Raw genomic sequence first — 16176 nt, forward strand, 5'->3', positions numbered from 1 at the left:
CATTTTTAAGGCCAATATTTTTTCTTTATTGTTGATATTCTGTAAGATTTTATTTTTCCTACAATGATAGATGTGTCTCAATTATACCGACTTAACTAAAGTTGATTTATGTTTTTTCAGCAATTGGAGAGCCAAGCAAAATAACTCTTAGATCATTTATTTCTTTTTCTCTTTTTTATGGAAATGTGTAATATTTTGATTTCAAAATTGTATGTATCGCAGATAACAATATTTTGTTTATCATTTTAATTAATATAATCACCCCCTTTTACAGTGTATTCTTAAACTTCTTAGTCACGATTTTTCCACTAATACGATCCTGTTATTTAACATCAGTCTCAATTACTTTCCAGTCACTTATACCTAGTAGTTCAATTAAATTTGGTTCCTGGACTAATGGTTGTACGTTACACAAGGCAAGAAATTAAAAACAAATTTATCTTTGAGTTATTGAAGTATCAAGGATTTGAGATAGCTATATAAGTAGCTGTGAAAAAGGCATATAAATATCCAGCCAATAATCCCTTTACAGATTTAATAGTATCATTTTTCAGTGAAAGCGTAAATAATAGAAGTTTGGACCCAGTTTGGAACTGTTAAATATGAATCAGAGTCTTACCAATGAAAAAAAGGCAGAGTAAAGGTTAGCCACTTGTTGAGCTTTTTTTTTCAATAAACCAAAAAATAGCTTTCTTTATAGAATAACAGTTTTACTCCAAATAACCTATTATTCACAAAGTTTATCTACAGTAACATTGTTCCTAGGTTTAAATAATATAGCTAGATATGCTCAACATACAACTATGTAGGAGATTCTAATTTAAATTGGATTACTATTAATACTTTTAACAATTAAAAGAGCTCAGAGAATTAGCCTCTAAATTTAGAGGTTCTGTTTTGCCGGCAGGAAGAACTTTTCACTAGTACCAAAAGTGCTGTCATCCTCTCCCTCCAACTAGCTAGTAATTCCTTTTAAGACCCTTGAGATGATTTGGATATATAGGAGTCATTTTTTTTTTAATTCTAAGAAGATCTAAGATATCTCAGAAATGTAATAGTACAGTGCAGACCTGGCAGAAGGTAACCAGTTATCTGGAACTAGGTCTTTGGCATCTTTCCAGATTTGGAACAAAATACTGGACTCTCCCTGGGCATCCGTGAGACAACAGGAGCAATGTCATACCGCAAGTCCAAAATCCAATCAGGAGCAGCCTTGCTTCTCCTCTTATCCAGGCGAAGCCAAGATACTTCTGCACACAGCATGGGCCACCATAAAAAGCAAACAAAGCCACTGCAGATAAAACCAAGCAGTGGGTAAGGCTGTCTTTTGACCTAGAGTCTGAACCCCGGCTCCTCAGTGATGCTCCAGGCCAAAGAGCAAGAACACGATGGGCATTTTGCTGCCTCTTGGTCCCTCCAGTGCAGTCAGTGTACAGAGCAGGAGGATAAAACAACTCAGTATCTCCCTTAACAATGCAAAGAAGGAAATCCAACCTACTTTGGCAGTGTGAAAGCAATGCAAATTTGAGTCACTGATGACCATAGCTTCTTATGTGATATAGAAGTTTATTCTGTAACACTAATGGCCCGGCCATATTTTATTCAACTCTAAACCATTAATGAATGCTCATCTTCATTTTACATAGAACATATTTATCTATACACAATTGAACAAATAGGGAATGTTGGAAATGGCCCTGAGAAGTATTGGCCCACAATGCATCTGCTTGGCTTGGGGCATTTGAAGTAGTTAGTATAGGCTCCCTCTGGATTTCTGCTAGAATTCTGATTTAATTAGATCAATGAATTAGACACATAGCATCTGAATTAAAGAGTGAGAAATACAATATGAACCAATTAAGTGAAGGAAAAATTTACTATGAATAAAATAATAAATGTCAATAAATTTAAAAATTGATTTTAGTTTCCTTTATATGACAAATGTAACAGACGTAATTTGACATCTTAAAATGAAGAGATCTATGTGTAAGCTATTTTGTGATTTTTGTCTTCTTAGGAGTATGCTTTGATATCTTTAACCTTCATATTTAATTTTTTTTTCTTTTATCAGTTTCTATGGTGTAAACATCCATCAATCCATATTGGTTGACATATATATATATATATATATATATATATATATTATATATATCTCAAGATAAAGTAATGCTGCAATCCTTCTCAGCAATTTATTCTAATAATTAAGAACCCTTGGGGCTTCCCTGGTGGTGCAGTGGTTGAGAGTCCGCCTGCCAATGCAGGGGACACAGGTTCGTGCCCTGGTCCGGGAAGATCCCACATGCCGCGGAGCGGCTAGGCCCATGAGCCATGGCCACTGAGCCTGCGCGTCCGGAGCCTGTGCTCCGCAACGGGAGAGGCCACAACAGTGAGAGGCCTGCATACTGCAAAAAAAAAAAAAAAAAAGGAACCCTTAAGCTAAATAGAATAATTCATTTCACAGGAAACTCTTATTCAATATGTATAATTGGTTTTAGTTAACTTTATTAATGAAATGTTGCAAATCAATTAGGTTTGCAATAATCAGATCCTGAGGACCCAAGAGGGGCCGTTTCCCTCACAAGAGGGGAAGGTGATATACAATTTAGTTGGGAAGCAAATGTAATTAGATTTGATCAGTTGAGTATTCCTGTCCTGATGTGGAATTAGGCACATACCCAAGCCTGAGTTTATAGTTGGAAAGAGGTAGAAAAAATAGCATGACTTAGAAAATGTCTTCATGGTCCTATTGACCACAAACTAACAGCCAAAGTGGGCCTTTGAAACCACAGGTAGTCAGGTTTTCTTCCTCAGACACGGCTATGTTTACATTTGTTTCTCAAATCTGAATGCCTTTAAGTAGAAGAGTACATGAACTCAACTATTTATCACTCCTTAATGGGGCTTCACGCATTTATCTAACTGCCTAAATCCTGATGGCATTTCAGTTTGCAACTATTGTGACCTAGAAGTTTATTATTGAACAGGTGTGGGGTGACCCTAAAGTTTCTTTCTTCTGACTCTAAAATAAGAATATCAAAGGAATGTCATGACAGTACAAAAGTCTTCTGAATGAAAGTTATATTAAACACAAGGTATTCCTATTTAGGGCTGCAGTTTGCAACAGATTCTGCTGCTATTCACTCAATAAGTATTTTTATTGGACACCTACATGCCAGTCACTATTTTCAGCATTAAGGACAAAGTGTGAGCAAAGCAGACCAAAATCCCTACCCTCATAGAACTTACGTTCTAGTGCATGTAGACAGAAAAACAAGTAAAGTATATATGTTGGATGGCATGAGTAAGGGCAATAGAACATGGAAGCAGTGAGGGAGAAGGGTGCAGTTTGTAAAGGGAGTTTAGGGAAAGCCTGCTTAGTAAGAAGGAAGGAACTATGTGGACATCTGGAGGAAGATGGCTGTATGGAGAGAGCAGAGCAAATGCAAAGGCCCTGAGGCAGCACTATACTGGCATATTCGAGGCACAGCAAATAGGCCAGTATCCAAAAAGCCAGTATTGAAGGGTATAAACTGACAGGTAGACTAGAGACATATTTAGAATGGATGCTAGAAGAGGAGAACAAATGAAATTTTTAAACTGAAATGGTTTAAATATTGAAAATGCTTTGAAATACAGTGAAATATTTTCACACAAGAGATTTTAAAAAGAAGTCAGGTCCATGATTCAATCCCCAGTGACTGGTTCAGTAGCCATCATGGTCAGGGGCTACGTCTAGAACTCTTATCACTAAAAACCTGCAGTTGATGTCAGTTCCTCCTGGACAACCAAATGACTTGTTTGGCACCTGTGGTATACCCCAAAAACACTTTGCCTATCACTGACCTGTAATCCCATGTCTCTGGGCCTGAAAATAAAACTCCCTGTAACAGAGTTAGTGGTGCACGACATTGCCATTAGATTATTTTTAGTGAAAGCTTTGCCTCCTGACACAAATGCACTGATGAACTTAATAATTCCTGGGGCTACCACTGAATGCAAAATGACTTCATATACTGGTTATTCCATTTAAATTATTTTATCTTCAAGTCCAACAAAAAGAAAATTCTAAATAAAAAGATACATTTGGGATTGTATATGCGGCATCCATCCACATATAACTGAAATAAAATTATTTAATGGAAAATTTCAAATTCAGCCACCTCTAAATATGTAAGATAGTCTGAATGAGAAGGAACAATTCTGACTTTGTATTATTTTTTAGTGGTATGTTTTCTCATAATCCCATGCCTTTTTCCTGTCCTGCTATTCTTCAAGATTTCCTAATGAGAATTAGAGAACAGGCATATTTAACAATCTGTATTTGCAGGTTATAAACAAGAAAATGAAGACTAATAGTTTCTCTCCTGCTAATTTGATTTTCTATAGCTCCTCTCCTACCAGCTTAGGCAAAGGACTTAGTTACTATTTCCAGCAGATCGGGCCAAGGAAAAGACAATCATCTGTGATGTCATGCTTCCCCCAAATAGGCCAGCTGCCTTTCAGGCCTCGGTTAGAGACTTCCCCAAAGTAAGAAATGAGAAGTGATCATGAATAGAACGAGGAAAAAAATGCAATTTCCTTTATTCTAGAAAAATAATACTCAGTGGCTGGTTCACAATGCTACAGTAAAACATTTTCATACATTTCTCCTGCACATGTGGAGAGTTATAAGGTATGCACTTAGAAGTAGAAATGCTGATTTGATTTCCAGAGTGGTGGTGATAGAAGAAAGCTTCTGGAAACGGGGTTGTGCTGAGTTGACAGAAAGATAAAGGATTCAGTCCTTAACTGGTAATATGTGACTGGCTCTCTAAACTGAAATATAACCCAAAAAGAAGTTCTTCTGGTATAATTCCAGGTCCCAGGGCTAGTTAATGGTACAAATAGTTATTTATATACAACTATACAGGAATGTATTTCCCAGGACCCCTCTTATCATTGACATCTCATAAAATCAGTCCTGCAAAAGAACTAGAACATTCTGAGAACATACAACACATAACTTTAAAGGAGGAAATTTCCTTTTCTCATGCAAAAGCATGAAAGTTGGTTTGAATTGACATGGACTTCTGTCCAGGCGAGGGCCTGTGATTTCAGGAAGCATGTATCTCTTTTGAAACTCTAGTGTGTCCTTGGAAATTGCTGCGTAAAGGCCAAACTGCCAAAGTCTAGTCCTTCTCCTCTGAGTAAAAATCTTTTAGTTGTCTGTCAGTAGCTGGTCTTTGTTCTCCTCAGTGCTTGTTGCAAAATACCGCAACTTTCATTCTAAACCCCAATAGTATTCAGAAGACAAGTTGAGTTAAAATAATGCCTGTAATTTAATAAGTATTCTGTCCCTAATAAAAAGCTAGTTAGTCACAGCTTCCTTCAAATCCCTCTCCCCCAGATTTTTCTCCTGAAAGGAGATACTAGACAGCATTTTAGGGAAAACAAACTTTTGTCAATAGCTAAGGATAAGGTAATAAAAGGGTTGAAAATAGCATTTTAAGCATCATGTTTTTTCTTTAAATTCCCTGAGGTTGAACAGATTCTTAAACTTCATTTTATTAACTGCCCTGAAAATAGTTTGTCTCTAGTTGACTCTTATTCAGGGCAATGTTATATCTTCTTAATCTAGTAGAGTCACAAATTTAAGTCATCATCCTGAGCAAGTAATTGAAATGGTACAATCTTCTCACTCAAAAAATAAAATAAAAAATCCAGGAATGAATCATCCTTAAAACTCTCCCAACCTGCAGTCTAGTTTCATGGGTGAAAACTTTGGGAGACCAGTTTGGGAAGCAACCAGAGCCTGGTAGTTTCATACACTTTATCTTATCACCTTCTCACAACAACACTTAAAAGTAACTAGGATTAAAAAAAAAAACTTGTTATTTAATATGGTAATAAAGTGTTTTTATGTGGAAAAATAAATAAATAAAATAAAGTATACCTCAGTAAACCTGAAAAAAAAAGTAACTAGGATTATTGCCATTGTATTATATTGCTATTTTTTTAAATGCAGACAAAGAGAATGTAATAGTTAACATCTATTAATTGGACACTTAGTTGGTCAGGCACTGGGTTAGTCACTTTATCTCCATTTTCTTACTTAATTCACAAAAACAAAACAAAACAAAACTACAAGCTAGATTTTCTTATTGGCTTCATTTTTTCACACAGTGAGTCTAAGGGACCCATCTTGCTAACTAATACCAAGACAAGAACTGGAATTTTGGACTCCAAAGCCCTAGTTCTCATTTCTCTCCCAGATGTAACCCAGCAAATTCTTCAAAGCCTGAGATCTTCCTTTTTTTCAATTAACTCCTACACTAACAGCATTTTTTTATGTATATGTATACAAGCGAACACTGTGCTAATATTTAATTATAGGTTTATACTGATGTTGGATGTAAGTATAAGCTAGCATCATTTTGAATAATAGTATAAGAGTCAGGAGATCTGAAATAATGTTCAGGATTGGGTAAAGCAGATATTTTTTTGTCACATTTCAGTGAGAAAATTAATTCATATGCCACCAGCCATACGCAGAAATGCAACAGGAAATGAAAAACTTAACTACTGTAAATAATGTGGTCTGCAATACAAATTATTGCACTGTGAATTCGTTTCCTTCTGCTGTAGAACTGATCATTTGGATTATATAGGCAAGCGGTGTAAGACATTACTAAAATTATCCTTGAATCCTAGCTTTGAGATCTATATGAAACACTAGGCAGATTGCCTGAGAATACATAGAAAACACTTTTTTAAAGGATTGGGATGGGTTATTTTCCCTTCTGTTCAATATTAGCCTTTGAAATGAACTCAGCTGATCTGCTAAATAACATTTGCAAATTGTTGTGTTTTAATAAAGTGACAGACTGAGAGAGAAGCCACACTAGACCTGCTTATGCTTCTGGAAGCGTTACAGACCAGGAACATTATGCAATAATGCCTTTTAAAAGAAGGGAGCCACTTAGCTTTACACCTTGCCTGGCAACAAATGTAGACACTTACTCCAAACTCGGGGGTAATTAGAATCTATGAAAATCCAGCATCTAAATCCCAAACCCCTGGTGCAATACATACCCAGTAAATTACAGTTTTTTACCTCTAGTATTTTCAACACATCCATTTAAGTATGTGAACATATGAGTGTGTGGAGTTTTAGGAGGCCTGCTCTATAATGCTATGGAAAGGTTTCATCACTATTAATCAGGTATGCAGTAAATGGGATACCTCATTTTTTCGATTTCTGGAAGGCTCAGAGCCTTTGCTGCTGCTGGCAGAAGGCAGACCCAAATGCACTATGCTAATGAAAAATCCCCGGCAAACATGGAACCCAGTGAAAATTTGGGAGACGCAACTTGCAGTCGCTACCACTGGCAGTCATCGCCACTATTACAGCTTTAATCAGGCAAGCCCAGGCTCATGCATTTGTTTATAAAGTTACAGCAAAGCCTTATAAATTAAGCCTGAAAGAACATTAAGTTTTAGTCTAATCTTGGATCAACAAGAAATTCTTATTTAAAAACCTTCATAAAAATAGTCAAATTGGTGTTTTAAGAACTAAACAGAATTACATTGCTTTAACTTTTTTTTCTTGCAATAGGAAAATAAATGCTTTAAAAATTAAAGTTAAAACACAGAGATCTTAAAATATGTTGGGGGAAAAACTATTTTACAGAAAATAAATTTGTTCCCTGGATTTGTAACTGGCTGTTGATTTCCGTGTTTCTGAGTGTGAAGGTGTACTGTCTCCTAGACAGAGCAGGGAAGACTTGGTACCCTTCTGAATGAAAGGGTGCCTATTAGCTTTTCTCCTTCATTTCCTAAAGTGTTGTGATTTTTATTCCCTGGTGTTATGTTTGTAAAAGATGTTAAATCTTAAAACATAGAAATAGGTGTTGAAATTGAGAGCTGAAAGTCTCAACCAGTTGGGTATGATTTTTTTAAATAGGTAATACAGACCTCTAGTGGTTGAACGGTTTGAAAGCCTCTGCAAGAAGAGGAAATTGTGCATCAGGTGCTTGCATTTTAAAGAGGGAAAACTGTTTCTAGTTACAATTACAATGCAAAATTCACATAGTTCATACAAATCAAAACAAGGTAATACTGTGCAGCAAGGGAAGATGGAGCACTTCCCATCCTTTTAGGTGCTCTCAATTCTCCCAAAACAAGCAAGGACCCCTCCCATCAAAGTCCCAGCAAGACGTCTGGATCTGTATTGGTTTTCCTCTGAAAGATTAATGTCCAATTCACTTGTTATATGAATGGAGCTAGCAGATATTTGCGTTATGTAAAAATAGATTTTATTTTCCTTGGCACACAGTTTTGCTTCCATGAGACTCTTCTTCCTCTAAACTCCAAGGGCTCCCCGTGAAAATGCAAGAGACTCACACAGCCACTTCTTGCCTGTCCTTTCCCAGGTTCTCTCCATGGGGACAGCCACACTCCACTGGACTGGGGCTCAGTGTCTAGGGTGTTTCTCCATCTTTGTGAGGGGCAAACTATTGTGCACAAGTTCGGTGCAAACTGTGCACAAGTTCGGTGATTATTAAATGTCTCTCTAGACCAGCGCTTCTCAAACATGAATAGCTACGCAAACCACCTGGAGAATCTTGTTGACATTCAGATTCTGACTCGGTAGGTGTGGAATGGGGCCTGAGATGGCTTTACTAGAAAGCTCCCAGGTGATGCTACTGCTGGCATCCAGGACCACAGTCCGGAGCAGCGAGGAGACGCTCTTAACATCTCTAATTGTGTGTGTGTGTGTGTGTGTGTGTGTGTGTGTGTGTGTGTGTGTGTGTGTGTGTGTGTGTGTGTGTGTGTGTGTGTCCGGAGCAGCGAGGAGACGCTCTTAACATCTCTAATTGTGTGTGTGTGTGTGTGTGTGTGTGTGTGTGTGTGTGTGTGTGTGTGTGTGTGTGTGTCCGGAGCAGCGAGGAGACGCTCTTAACATCTCTAATTGTGTGTGTGTGTGTGTGTGTGTGTGTGTGGTAAGCGGGCCTCTCACTGTTGTGGCCTCTCCCTCTGTGGAGCACAGGCTCTGGATGCGCAGGCTCAGCGGCCATGGCTCATGGGCCCAGCCGCTCCGCGGCATGTGGGATCTTCCCGGACTGGGGCACGAACCTGTGTCCCCTGCATCGGCAGGCGGACTCTCAACCACTGCACCACCAGGGAAGCCCCATCTCTAATTTTTTATTACACTTTGTGTTTCACTGATTTCTTCATCTTTCTCTTCTTTTTTACTTCAATGGCACCTCAAAATTTAATTTTTGACATTATATAACTTTTAAAGTTCTCTTTCACTTGACTATGTACAGAAATTTCTGGGAACCTGTTATTCAAGTATTGTAAAGTTGATCTTACATTTTAAGAATGGATTCAGTGTCATCTGTTTAGTTTGGTGAGTTCATGGTGGTTGTGAGCACCTCTCTAGCACTTGAAATAACTAGGCATTTGTAACCACAATTAAATACCTGATTAGCCATACTGGGAGAGTGGGTGAGATCAGGTTTTGTGCATGCTGAAAAACTACTAAGGGCCCAAGGTAACATCCACATCGTAAAATCAGGCAGAAGAAAAAGCACAAGCTGAAACCCTTAAGAGTCAACAGATCAGAGTAAAATATGGGAAAAACATTTCTCAGGCAAAATCCATCATCTAAATAAGTTCCTATCATGGCATGTTATCAAGCTTAATTTTGAAATCCATAATTTTAGAACTTATGTCATGGGGTAGTCTTGAAAAGCCTCCTGCAAACTTTTAACATCCAGTTTCAAATCAAAAATAGTATATTAACAGGCTGTAGCATGGAGAGAGTACATAAATTATCATCATTGCCCTGCATGAACAGTAATTCACAGATTTGGCTCAGACACGACTTAGATGAAATAATTAACTATGTATAGTACTTAACAGTATAAAAGTAATTAATCTAGCTGCCTCATACTGGTTTGGCCTAAATAAACATGTAATAAGAAAAAACCATACGATTTTATTATTTTTTCACTCAACGTTACTACTTTAGTAAGTTGGAATTTTAATATGGCAGAAGAAAGATATCTTTCCCTTAAAAAAATAACACTTTCTTTTCAAATGTTAAAGTACTAACTATAAGCTGAATGAGTTGTTTATAATTGTGCACAGATGTTCTCAATTAATAGTATTATGCATTCTGCTTCACAGGAATTTGGCGAACATGATTATTTTAAATTATGGTGTAAATAAGAAAAAAAATCGATTTTTTTAAACCACAAATCACATAGACTCTGTTGAGTTACTACAGTTGTGCGGCGGTGTAGCTTTGGCAAAATGTTTCAGATAAACTTGTTTTTTGCCCCATGGGTTCTGAGAGGAGACAAGTGGCCTTTGGCTTATAGACCCTTCATCAGCAGGTCCACAGGGTAAAGGGCAGGGTCATTAGTTGGTATGAGGGCAAAAAAATAAGGCAAGTATCCCTGTTTGGGCAAGAGAAAAGAGCTCGGGTGACTTCTGCAAGGGAGAAAGAGGTGCACCCCATGCAGGTCGTTTTTTAAAGTCCACTCTCAACGTATGGCTGCTCTTTTGCCTAATCTTTTTTTTTTTTTAATATTTATCTATTTATTTGGCTGCTCTGGGTCTTAGTTGCAGCACACGGGATCTTCATTGTGGCACATGGGATCTTTAGTTGCCGCATGTGAACTCTTAGCTGCAGCATGTGGGATCTCGTTCCCTGACCAGGGATAGAGCCCAGGTCCCCTGCATTGGGAGTGCAGAGTCTTAGCCACTGGACCACCAAGAAAGTCCCTCCTTTGCCTAATCTTATAGACTATAACATGTTCTATATGACTCCATTGCCTAATCATTATATTATTATCCCTATTTCATAAATAGACAAAGAAGAGGAGGAAGCTAAGTAATTCTTCCAAAATTAAATAGCACACAAGATGTAGGTCAAATTCAAACCCAGAGACTTCTACTTCCAGCCAAGATGGAGTGAGAGAGATTTACTGTCTCACCAAAAACAACTACTAAAATATTATATATATATATGAATATATATATGAATATATAATGAATATATATATGTATATATATGAATATATATGAATATATATATGATATATATATGAATATATAATGAATATATATATGTATATATATATGAATATATATGAATATATGTGAATATATATATATATGAGAAACAATGATTTTCAAGACAGTGGACACCAGGCAACAAAGGACAGTAGTTTCTGAGGGATAGGAGACAAATGAAGTGAGCCCCACATCACTGCCTGGAGAAAGCTCCAAGCCATGGCTCAGAAAGGATAATCCAGAAGGAGCTCCCAGGTCTCCCTGAGCTGAGGAGACAGAGCTGAGGGTCCAGAGACCACGGAGCTAGAGTTCACAGAGCAGAGTACCAGACGCTAGAGAGCTTTACGAAGGAAGAGCATGGAAATCTGAAAGGTGCCCCCTGTGTTTCAGTGCACGTGAGTGAGTAATCACCCAGAAGGATTAGAGGGCACACTCCGCAGAGATCATCCAGAGCCAGAAAATAGTTGTTGCTCCCACGAGCCAGAAGGGTAAAACTCCTAATTCATGGGACATCAGGTAGCATATTCAGAAGGGTTTTGCCTCAAGAATAGGAAAACATTAGACTAGATGCTTCTCTGGTCCCACCTAACAAAGCTTAAAAGCCAGATCTGAAGGAATCAAACTGTTTGCAAGTAATTTAACTGCTTCCCAGAACAAAGCTGGAGAATTTATATAGGAATACAAAAACATCCAATATCCAACAAGGTAAAGTTCACAGTGCTTAGCATCCATTCAAAAATTACCAGGCATGCAAAGAAGCAGGAAAATAAAATCCATAAAAAGAAAAAAATCAATTAATAGAAACAGACCTAGTAATGACACAGATGATAGAATTCATTTACAAGGCCATGAGATGACTATAACTGTATTCCATATGTTCAAGAAGCTAGGGGGAAAGTCTGAACATATGGAAGAGACATGGACAATATTCAAAAGTCTGAAATAGAATTTCTGGAGCTGAAAACTCAAACCAAGACTTCAGACACTATGACCATGTTTCTTCTACTGCCCCCACCATATTCTTCCCTGGATCATGAGTTTGATCCCAGTGGCCTCATACTTACTACTTGCTTAATACTGAAATTCCCAGATGAATACTTCCTTTTAAGAGGGGTTTAGCATCTGAAGACAACAGACTTCCTGAAGGGCTCCACATGGGCCCTTTCCCATCCCACTTTGACTCCCCCACCCCCGAGGCCCTTCTCTGGCTCGTGGAAGCAGAGGGCACCACTGTCCATGGACTGACACTCCACTCTGGCATGGACTCCTCAGTAGAGTAGCTGCTAGCAGTCCTCAACATGGCACCTTCTGAATTATAAGAAAGTTTATATTATCAGACCACCATGTTCCATCTCGATTTTCCATCTCATTTGAAAACTCTATAGTTTGAAACAGCATGAAATTTGTTCTCTTCACCCAAAATACAATTAAAATGGAAGTTAGTATTGATACTTTTGAAGCTCCCCACCCTTCCCATCCAAGGCACTATGTATAAAATCATGAACTGTGTTCTTCCAGCCAATGAGGCAATTAACCAAAATGTACATGTTGTCCTTTTACAGAATTCAAAATATGCTCATGAGAATTAAACTATTTTTCCAACCAAGCTAAAAAAAATCAATTTACTTGTCTAGGAAGTTTTATTAGGGCTAGAATTCCAAGAAATGTATATGCTAGCCAAATATTACTGTTCATCAGAAATGCTCCATATTCACCCAGTATTAATCCTGTGTAATTCCCTCAGTCAATGTACCCACTTAACAGCAGATATATTCTCTCTATGTATTGTGTGTGTGTGTGTTCCTAAACCTGCAGTGAATGAATTTAGAAAAAAAGTATCAAAAACACAAACGTAGCCTTGCAACACAAATATGTAGATAATTTCATGCTTGGAGCATCACAGTTCACTTTAGAAACACTTTACTTGACAATGAAGCTTTCAAGAATAAGTATTTTTCAGCACTTACTGAAAATATTTTAAAATCTCACCTCATCACTAGTTATATAACCAGGGCCATGTGGTCATTGTGGCTCTATGAAATGGCATCAGGCCCTTTCACTACTGATCATCTTTGGGGCACTAGATGATACTTTTTGAATAGATGTTAAAATAATGTGCAAGAACCAAATATCACAGATTGTGTGCTGTATTCACCCACATGGAGACATCACTTTAGTGAAATGCAACAACAGCTCTAGAAAACATACCGGTATCTTTACCAAAATATAAAAAGGAAAAAGGAAAGATAAGTTGCTGGCAAGATCAAAGAAGCAGGGAGGTGCGGTCCCAGCTGCCATTCTGAGGCAGTTCTCAGACTCTGCACCAGGCTAGTCTCATGAGAGCAGTGGTGGGTAATACCTCATCCCATCATATCTCTTTGTTTTCCCACTACCTGCTACTCCTTGGTCATGGATTATTGTTGAATGTGGAAATGGAATGGGGGATGTCTAACAACAGCCCACTTCAAGTATTTAGTGTATTATAAAAACACTGGAATGGGGGTCTGCAGCATCTTGCTGGGGCTTGAAGTCTGTTTTTTTTTTTTTTTCTTTTTCTTTTTTTTTTTTTCTTTTTTCTTTTTTTTTTTTTTTTTGCCGTTCGCAGGCCTCTCACTGTTGTGGCCTCTCCGGTTGCGGAGCACAGGCTCCAGACGCGCAGGCTCAGCGGCCATTGCTCACGGGCCCAGCCGCTCCGCGGCATGTGGGATCTTCCCGGACCGGGGCACGAACCCGTGTCCCCTGCATCGGCAGGTGGACTCTCAACCACTGCACCACCAGGGAAGCCCAGGTTCCAGTCTTTTTTGTCAATGGTGTTCAGCAGTTTGTTGTGATCTTGGTGTTTTCGTGAGAAGAGGTGGGCTCAAGTCCTTCCACTCCACCATCTTGTCTCTGCCTCCCCTGGTGTCTCTAAGGACGTACATATATATATTCCTGTATTTCTCTCAAGAAGAAAAGCAATAAATATGACCCCTAAATTTCCTTCTATAGCAGAAATTTCTGTGACTTCCTGATCTACACTGAGACAAAGCTACAGTCCAAACCTAAATCGAAAGTCCATAGTTACAGAATGACTTTTTCTGTAAAGAGAACATCTTAATTTGTTGATGTAACATGAACCATGTTATTTATCTAGAGAATGGCTTTTAAGCAGATCACTGGCCTACTGAAACAGACTGATTCCTAAACATATTTTCTCTGGATTAGAACCTCTTCATATCCAAAATTATTAGCATACTATGTTATTCTCACAAAGTTCTAATGAACGTCACAAATCTGCCTGCTCTATTCTGAGTACAAAAATATTTAGCCTAATTTGTTTTTCCATTATTTTATATAGTAATAAAGTAATATCAAAATGTTATTACCAGAAATAATAGTGTTTTATAATTATTAGAAAGTGAATCTCATGAAGTCACATTAAAAAACAATTACCACATGTTAAGTCAGATAATTCAAGGAAGAGACTTATATGAATACTAGGGGGGCTGTTGGCAAAGGTATTTTTTTCCTCTGAATCCTACGCTTTGAAGGAAATTTTTGCCATTTAATTAGTTTAGGTATGCTTCATCAACCAAAGGTCTATAGGATGGTATTTTTCCCCCTCCAGCTCAAAGTAATCTTAAAATCATCTACACTTTAGGTGTTCATACTTTCACTTCTTTTAAAAATGGATCCTTCCTGGATCCTTTACATTGCTTTATGGGATTAACAACAAATTGTATCACCATACGGTATTGTACTGACAGAGCTCTAACATCATTCCAATCTGTTCCTTGGCCATGTGTAATAATGTGACAACTTATACATATATATATAAATTTATGGGGTAATTCACTTAGTATTTGGTGGGGACATATGAATATATATTGAGAATATATAAAATGATAGTAAAAATAGATAATATTTATTGAGTGTTTAATATATGGCAATCTTTTTTCCCCCATGTTGTAAACCCTCATGTTAACAGTAAGTTTTTTTTTTTTTTACATCTTTATTGGAGTATAATTACTTTACAATGGTGTGTTAGTTTCTGCTTTATAACAAAGTGAATCAGTTATACATATACATCTGTTCCCATATCTCTTCCCTCTTGTGTCTCCCTCCCTCCCACCCGCCCTATCCCACCCATCCAGGTGGTCCCAAACCACGGAGCTGATCTCCCTGTGCTATGTGGCCGCTTCCCACTATCTATCTACCTTACGTTTGGTAGCGTATATATGTCCATGCCCCTCTCTCGCTTTGTCACAGCTTACCCTTCCCCCTCCCCATATCCTCAAGTCCATTCTCTAGAGAGAGAAAGACAAATACCGTATGCTAACACATATATATGGAATCTAAGGAAGAAAAATGTCATGAAGAACCCAGGGGTAAGACGGGAATAAAGACACAGACCTAACAGCAAGTTTTTATCCTGTTTTAAAAGATGAGGACACTAAGGCTCAATAAGGATGAGTAAATTAGCCAGTTACAAGATTAGTCAGAGGCTGAGCCAGGATCTTACCTTTGTGACTGCACAGCTTACGGTTTCTTTCCCATGATGCCTGCCAGCCACCAGACTCTGCTAACATTAATTAAATTAATGTTCCCTTTTAAAATTCTAAGTACTGAATATATACCTCTTGATATATAGATTAGCTTTCCACTTCAGCCATATATTAAACTTGTTTTTATGGTATATGGTCTGTTCACACTGAATGAGTATAATAAATTATCTTTTGAGGAAATTATTTTAAACATAGAATCTTACAACGTTCTTACAAGGGCGAGGTAGAGGCTTTATCATCTCATTCCCATTGGTCAGAGCAAGGTCCAATGAAGGTTTAATGATTTGCCTAAGGTCTCAATTTCTAGAATGGCAAAGAAAAAGCCGCCAAGTCCTCCACCCCCTAGTTCCAGACTACTGTTTGTTCTCAAGTCTTTTTTCCCCCTCTGTTAAACCCTGCAATCAACTGATTTCTACTCTTCAACTTCTTAAATTATGTTGCCTTTTTACTCACCACTATTGGTTTTATATATTAAGATTCGGCATCAGCATTTACCATATCTTTTACTTCCTAATTCTGAGTGTTTCCATCTGATTGCTTATTTTTGAACCTTATGGGCTTTTTCTTT

General features: G+C 37.8%; 1 protein-coding gene across 3 annotated transcripts in view; it reads left to right on the forward strand.

The window, feature by feature from the left end:
* Positions 1 to 16176, forward strand: part of AGTR1 (angiotensin II receptor type 1) — a 45399-nt gene that overhangs the window by 12100 nt on the left and 17123 nt on the right. The window lies entirely within an intron of this gene.

Source organism: Mesoplodon mirus, assembly GCF_964341445.2.
Source record: "Mesoplodon mirus genome assembly, chromosome: 6".
NCBI classification, from domain to species: Eukaryota; Metazoa; Chordata; class Mammalia; order Artiodactyla; family Ziphiidae; genus Mesoplodon; species Mesoplodon mirus.